At 55.9% G+C, this 6,000-nt stretch overlaps 1 protein-coding gene across 1 annotated transcript in view; it reads right to left on the reverse strand.

Annotated features, from left to right (window-relative positions):
* Positions 1-5,653, reverse strand: part of SEMA5B (semaphorin 5B) — a 117,896-nt gene extending 112,243 nt beyond the window's left edge. Inside the window, exon 1 of the mRNA XM_023260225.2 lies at positions 5,338-5,653. The gene's annotated coding sequence lies outside the window, so the exon portion shown is untranslated. The remainder of the gene's footprint in view (positions 1-5,337) is intronic.
* Between the last annotated feature and the right edge of the window lie 347 nt (positions 5,654-6,000).

Raw genomic sequence — 6,000 nt, forward strand, 5'->3', positions numbered from 1 at the left:
CTTCAAATTCAAACGAGTTCCAGGTGCAAGTCTGATTAAGTCATCCTTATTAAGGCAGATCAATGAGGGCAGTGTCATGGCGCAACTCAGCACACACAGCATTGCCTATAAAGCTTTCACTTGCTCAGGAACAGCCCAACCTCCTTATCCTTCTGTTTCAAGTCAGACTGGAGGAGGGTGAACAGCCCAACTGTTGGGAAGTGTGCTCAAGGTCAAACTCTCCCGAGCCTGGTCTTCATTGCAAGGGTTCCTCCTCCCGCTTTCCTCACTGTGCCCAGCAGCAAATTGGATAGGAAACCACCTTCTTTTTTTCCATTTTGAAGCTACCAAGTGTAGTCATTTCTCATTGGTGAGCCCCTGACTAATGTCAGGATTAAAGAGTGCATCCTGCAAGGTTTGGTTTTCATCTCTCATGCTCATTAAAGCAAAACACCACAGCAGAAGGGAGAAAAAGTGGCATGGCAGAGCCATAGAACATTCGGCACCCTGCTTCCCTTCCAGAACCCTACTCCCAGCTGGAATTTGCCTTGCTACTTTCTAGCATTCAAATCCGTTATTAGGGACATTTTTTCAGAAAGAAAATCTTAGGGGAGAATCTTCCATCTGAGACAGAGAATGGCATATGCAAAGATCCCGTTTCAGATTACCCATCATTGAGCCATCTCTTCAGTGAAAGCACCCATCATCAAACCAAAAGGAGAAGGAGGTTCACAACAGTATAGCATTGTGAAATCCAGGTATTGCCCACACAAGCTGTAAAAGAAGGGCTCAGTTTGGTCAATTCAATGAACCTCCATTAGTCAAGCCACTTGCTTTGGCTTCTTTTCATACATTTAAGACCAAGTTAGTTAAGCTTTGTCATAGATTTAGATCAACTTAGTAGCGTCTGAATTCAAATGCAAAGATCTGAATGTGAAGAAAATCCATCCATTAGAGGTAGCTATCTCCAATACACACACACACACACACACACACACACACACACACCCCAGTCAAAGAAGACAGGCTAGTGATCTAGGTGACTGGATGAGGCAAAGGATGGTCCCAGGACCCAGTGGGGTTCAGACTCTGAAGAATAAGTAACCAGCACTTCCTCCCTATAGTTCTCATTTCCAGATCTTCAGATGCCTGGTTTTGTCTCTGTGCATATCACAGGCACAAGGTAGTTGTTCAGCCCCCCTCAATGAGTGACAATCTGAGGAGCCCAGGGAAGATCTGAGGTGGTGGAACCCTAGCCCTCTCAGCCTTCCCCACAAACCCAGGACTCCAAGTCCTTCAGACACTCCACATTAGCTGTCAGATTACCCAGTCAAACCCCAAGGGAAAAGAAAACCCTCACAGTAAATTCCATCACAGAAGTTAAGGTAATGCTAGTAATTGTGTTCTCCTAGTCATACCAATTCACCTCCATTCTGATCAGAGACATGCCTTGTTTATCCTCATATCCATATCTTCCAGCACAGTGCCTGGCACACAGTAGGTGCTTAGTAATAAATGGCGAACACAAGAGTTCACTACTATTGTTGGTCTCATCTATCCTGTACTTAGGCAATAACAAAGCTAACACTTGCAGACCTTGGGGAACGTCTGGCAGCTGGGGGTGTGAGTCTCAGCCCTGTATCACTTAAGGTTTCCATGGTCCTTTGCCCTCTGTGCCCATTCTAGCACTTCAGTCCTCAATGAAAGTACTAAATTGGTTGATTATATGCTAGTGATCCAAGTTTCTATCTTGTTGACTTTCTATGGGATATAGGAGGGTTACCAAGATTAAGTATAAGAGAGTGTCAGGGCACCTAGGTGGTTCAGTTGGTTGAGCATCCAACTCTTGATTTTGGCTCAGGTCATGATCCCAGGGTCGTGGGATCGAGCCCCGTGTTGGGCTCCACACTGAGCATGGAGACTGCTTAAGATTCTCTCTCTCTCTCTCTCTCTCTCTCTCTCTCTCTCTCTCTCTCTCTCACCCTCTGCCCCTCTCCCTCACTTGTGTGCATGCCCTCTCTCCCTAAAAAAAAAAAAAAAGAGTGTCATGATCAATGCTGAAAATAATTGAACCCACAGCATATTCCCCCCCAAGTGTACACACTCTACCTACTCATCTTCAGCCTTGTCAGGCTAATCCTCCATAAATGTCTGCCACCCCTCTCCCCCTTGCTGGGGCTCCTCTTCTCCTTTTTAGACCCATACTCAGAGCTCAGGGCTTTCTGGATAACCCTTGGGATCCCTGAATATCTTTTCTCATCTAACCCCTGAATAAGATTTTACTACATCAGGGGAAGCAAAAAGTCATGGTTGGATTTGCTTCTTCTTCTTTCTTTCTTTCTTTTTTTTTTTATTTTTTGCAGAGAACAAAGCTGGCTTATACTCACTGAGTTCTTGGGGTGCTGGGGAGGGAGAGGGAAGAGACCTGAGTTCCAGTCCTGGCTCTATGTCTGGAACCTTGCATCAATGGATGTGAAGTGCTCAGATTTATATAAGACAGATAACTCCGTGACCTCAAGGAACTCATCATCTAGAGAACTCATCACAGTACCCCCAAAGTTCTGGGAGACATGATAACACGTACACACAAAGAGATAATGTTTCTTAGGATCTTAAGTCCTTGATCTGTAAATATAGGGGGTCAGGCTGCTCAAGAGCAGATATTGGTTTTGCTTGGACCATTTTATCTGGCCAGTTTGACTTTGAACATCCAGGTGTCCAGCCATTCTAACTAACTGCCTGATCGGCACATTGCTACCTGCTTGGCTTCTATAGGCATTGGAGTTTGTGACTTCCCTAACATGGACAATCTCTAAGCCATCTTCCAGGTTTGAGCCTCAGTAAGAAGTAACGAACAGAGTGGCTTTCAAACAAGCCAGGGAGGGTACACCAAGACAGAAAAGAGTATGCAATTCCGCCAGTCCCAAAAGGGACATGGCAATCCACAGAGCCAGGCTGGACCTCTCAGCTTCTTTGCCTTCCTGGTCTGGCTCTAGGAGAAGTGGAAAGGGAGCCCCTTCCTGGCCTTCCCTTCTCTTCTCCCACCCTCCCTTTACAGACAGCTGGTGGGCAGGGGGGCAGGGCCAACAAGCCCAGCTCTCAGTCCCACCTGAGTCCCAGAGCTTTCTTCAAACAGTCTTCTCCTACGCCCTAGGTCACCATTTGGCACCAAGCCCTTGCTGTTTTGTACGGCCTGTGCTTTTCCCCATTATGTTCTCCCTTCCCAAACACACACATACACACACGTGTCTTCTTTAGATCAAATCGGTGAATTTAGCAGCCTCTCTGGGCATGGGCTCAGCCCTGTACACCTTTGTATCTACCCACATGTAGTCTGGTGCCTTGCACACAGTAGGCACTTAAAAAGTGTTTGACGTCCAAGTGATAATAATGCTGGCTATTGTCAGGTCTGGAGGACAAAGGCTCTGGCACTGACTCCCTGGAAAGAGAACAGAGTTGGAAGCTCTGCCACCCCCTCCCCAAACTGCTGCTGGCAGCTGTTGAAATCAGGAAAGGAGTTGCCCTCCTGCCCCTACACACACACTCTTTCCTAACCTGGCATCTTCTTGCCGAGCAGGTCTCCCAAAAACAATGCTCACTGTCCTCTGGGTGACCAAGTGGCAAATTCCCTCTCTTTGATATTTTATCGCCCTTCCTCCTCTGTTGGGAGTCTACATTTGGAGCAGGGTACTGGTGGGTTTTCCCAAACTGTTTCTTAAGCAGTCCTCCCTTTCCTAGATGTGAGGTCCAGTTCTCAGGCTCAAGATCCCCCCTGCCCCTACCTCAAGGTCACCTATCTAGGCTCAGAAAAGGTGAGAGGTCACTTTTAAACGTCAAGAAGAAATGGGGGGGGGGGGGGGACGGCGGCGGGGTAAGTGAGGGGAATGAATGGGAAAAGACAGACTATGAGACGAGGGAGAGTGGGGGTGGGGAGGCCGGAGTCGCAGGCGTGGAGGGCGTGTGAGAGGCGCCGCTGCTTTCAGAGCAGAATGAGGCCGAACTGGGAGGATGGGGAGAATAGGAAGCGGGGTGACTGGTGGAAGCAGACTGGAATCGCTAGGGGCTGAAGGAAAAGGATGGGGGTTGGAAGCACAAAAGGTAGGGTCGCGGTGGGGTCTAGACCCAGGCAAGCCTCCACGCCTCCAACCCCATTCGCGTTTGCTCAGGCACGGGACCGGGAAGGAGCGCGTCCCGAGGGTGGCAGCCCTCTCCCAGCTCCTGCTCTCATCCCCGCCGCGGAAAGCCTGCAGAGCGTCGCGGGGGTGGGGGCAGAGACCGGCGGCTACCCGTCCCCGTCCGGCTCGGGGCCCACTCCAGCCCGGCGCGGCGGGGCGGGTGGGATGACCCGCGGACTCGGCACAGGGGGCTGGGGAGGAGGCAGGAACCGCGCTTCAGGTGGCTCCTCCTCGTTGTTTAAAGTTTGCGGCAGGCGGAGGAGCCGGCTCTGTCCTCCCACCGCCGCCGGCTCGCGGCTCCGCAAGGCAGGGTCGCCTCAGCCTCGCCTTCTCCCCCGGCGCGTCCTACCGCCACTTCCCTGTCGGCTCCCGCCCCGCGCGGGTCCCGGATCCCCTCTCCTGTCTCCATCCCTCCCGGTGCCCGAGCGCCCCCCGCTCCCTCCCTCCGCGCTGGATCTCCCGCACGACGTGAGCGGAAAGTGAATGAGCAGCCCCAACCACAAAGACGAATTACCATGAGAAAAATAAATCAGGGAATCGCCGTCCGCGTCCCGCGTTCCCGCCGCCGCACCCTTCTCCACCCTCCGAGGCGGGAGCGCGGGGCCCCCGGGCCGCCGCGTCTGGGCCCTGGCGGGGCACAGTTCGGGCTCCGCGGGGCCCTGCCAGGGCAGGGGGTCTGGGAAGAACCGGGTGGGGGCCGGGCAGGCGGGGACGTCCGCGAGCGCGAGATTTCACACTCCGAGCGGGCCACGCGTTCCCACGCGCCTCGCCGCCCGCACTCTCCTTCCCTCCGGTTTACTCGTCGGCCCTCGGCGAGCCTCCATCGCGGCGCCAGTCTCAGCTCCTCTGCCCCGCGCTCTCTCAGCCTTTCATTCGTCCGTCCCCTCCTCCAGGCCCGGGCGGCGGGTCCCCATCACGGCTGCTGCCCAGACGCACCGGCCGCGCGGCCCGACCAGGGCCCCGCGCAGCCGGGACCCGGAGCTGGCGGTCGGCGGGAAAGCGGCAGCGCGGTGGGCGAGGAAGCCCGGGGACCCCCTTCTCCTCCCGCCCGCAGCCTCCCCCACCCGGTTCCAACTTGCTAGCTCCTCCGGGCCCCTACCCCTCTGCCCAGCCGAGTTGCTGAAGTTTGCAACTTGCAGCCCCAGCCCGCGCAGGGGAAACGCCCGGGGCTCCCGGGACTCACCTCCGGGCTGCGGGCACAGGTGCCCTGCTCTCGGCGGCTCCCGGCTCCCGGCGGCACGGAGCAGCGGAAGCCAACCAGGAAGGCTGGCGGCCCGTCTGGGAATGGGCGGCCGCGCTGGAACGGCCCCCGGCCCTGGGCTCGGCGCTCCCGTGCAGTCCCGACCCGGGCCCCGCGCCGCTGCGCTCGGGCTCCTCCAGCAGCCGCTGGACGCGCGGCCGACCCGCCCGGCTCCGTGGAGCTGGGCTCTGGCAGCAGTCCCCGCGCTCCAACTAGCTCCCGACCCGGAGCGCGGGTGAGAACGGGGAGGAGACGGAGGAAGCCGAAGGAGGGGGGGAGAGGCGGTGGGGGGAGGAGTTGGGAGAGAGAGGAGGGAAGGAGGGAGCGGGAGCGAAAAGGAGGAGGGGGTTGGAGAGGACCTGCCGCGGCCGGCGCTTCACCCGCCAGCCCCGAGGCGCGCGGAAGAGCGCGAGGGGGCGCCCTGCATCTCAATGTCCCCAGGCTCGGCCCGACTCCCGCCCCTGGCCTGCCTAGTGTGTGTCACCCAGTGGGTGGACACAAGTCCCGCTCCGCAGCCGGCATTCGGACGACGAGACCCAGGTCCTCCTGAGCCCTTTTGCCACATCCTGCCTTACTGTCCTCGGTGACCCCATCTCGAACCTGACT

The sequence above is a fragment of the Felis catus genome, chromosome C2 (assembly GCF_018350175.1).
Source record: "Felis catus isolate Fca126 chromosome C2, F.catus_Fca126_mat1.0, whole genome shotgun sequence".
Classification (NCBI taxonomy): Eukaryota; Metazoa; Chordata; class Mammalia; order Carnivora; family Felidae; genus Felis; species Felis catus.